Source organism: Gavialis gangeticus, unplaced genomic scaffold (genome assembly GCF_001723915.1).
Source record: "Gavialis gangeticus isolate Ggan-Ray unplaced genomic scaffold, GavGan_comp1, whole genome shotgun sequence".
Classification (NCBI taxonomy): Eukaryota; Metazoa; Chordata; order Crocodylia; family Gavialidae; genus Gavialis; species Gavialis gangeticus.
Window position 1 is genome coordinate 93854611 of NW_017728992.1, and position 1900 is coordinate 93856510.

Here is a 1900-nt window from a genome sequence, read left to right on the forward strand (position 1 = left end):
CCCTCCTGTACAGCCTATAGCCCTTGACATTCACCGCCTGTTTTAGTTATGCACCTTGTTTCTACTTTCTGTATAATTTCTTTGGAAAGTGAAGTCATTGAAGAACTTCTGGAGAATCCATAATGGTCTCTTAGTATACTTCTTATCTTCTCAGAAGACTTTATTATTGTGCTTTTAATATAGCCTCTTAGTAACCACCAGCTCTCCTGCTCTCAAATCATCTTCCCAAGATACCCTGCCTGGTTTCCCTGAGACCACCTTTCTGAAGGCCGTTATCCTTATTCTTCTACTATTGTACCTTCTGTCCCTTAAGAGAGTGAACCTTTAATTCATGATGACTTGCATGCAAAATTATGTCCACCATTAGATTTTTAATCAATTAATCAGTGTCCACCATAAATTAATTAAAAACTCCAGCTCCCCTATAACCATATTTATTCACTTATGAGGGTTTTTCCCCAGACAATATGGGGGGAAGGGATAAGCCACCCATCTTCTATTCACATACAATGACACCTCATTAAAATACATTGGCCATCATTAAACTACTGCCAAAAGCAGCATGTGCTCAGTAATAGAAACCAACTATGAAGGTGATTAAATGAGATCAACACTGAGCACGACCATAAAACACATGGCCTATATTGGGCAAACAGGCAGTTGTTCCCCCAGGACAAAACTGGCACTGGGACTGGTGTAATACCAGGATGGCTCCAGGAGGGCCAGACCAGCCCTGACACCCTCCCTTTGGTGCCAAAAATGTTGCATCTTAGCCAAAAGACTTGATGGAAACATAGCACAAGGATAGGTTAACATATCCCATCTAAATAAGATCTGCAGTAATGCCTATTGACTGCAGTCCCCTCCAGTGCCATCTCTTTTTTTCAAGTCATGTAGTGGTTCACCATGGAATGCATTTAGACTTCCTCTTCACTCCCACAGCTGAACTATGTCTTTCTTTCCCATTTCCAATAGTTCCTGTTTCTTCACTAACCCAGAAGCCCTCTGTTGCCTTTGCTTTCAGCCTGTCACATATAATTAGTGTGGCAGCACCCTCCATGTGGTGAACCAGATCAGGTTGCTCTTTATCTGCATATTATATCTGTATATAAATTTTGGAGGATCCCAGGACTTACCTGGTTCCAGACAGTGGGGGAGAGGGGGGGGAAAAACGACAGATAATTAGCACATGGATCCTTTGTTGGAGGTGGGAAGAGAAGTAATTTGGAGTATACACATACAGCAGTGCTGAGCTCTGGAGTCACCATGGCTTGAAACACTCTGCTAGGGCCCAGCCCACTAAACTGTATGGTAAATTATGAGTCTTTTGCCTTTAGTTTAATGTCATGCATAGTTTGTACTACACACAAGTAGGTACAAAAATGCTGCTGAAAAGTGCATTTATAGGGTACCTGCGTTAAAACTTGCAGCAATTAAAATTATTTTTTTTATTTATATATGAGAGAGAGAGTTCAATCAATCAGAACGGGGGCATTTATATATAAAAATGCCCCCATTCTGCAACTCTGCACCAACTCTGCAAATTACTAAGCATGTTCATTTCAGTCAGTGTTTTCAAACCTGCTCCTCACTGCCATGTGCCCAGGGAGAGCAAGGTCTGACAGTAAGGACAAAGGAAAAGGGCTGCCAAGGGAGAAAGTTGGGGGAAGCAGAGAGCAAAGGACTACCCGACTCCTCAGATCTATTTTCTCTGCTGCAGCAGTTGGGTAAGAACAAATACAAGGTGAACCTCCAATAGATTCTACACCTGGAAAATTATATCAAGTTTATAAATTTTCAATATATGAAATCGTATTGTTCAAGGGAGGGACAGGGCTGTCTTATATTTGACTAAATAAGGTAGTTTCCCCCACTTCAAGGAGAGGGAGCGGGGGGGGGG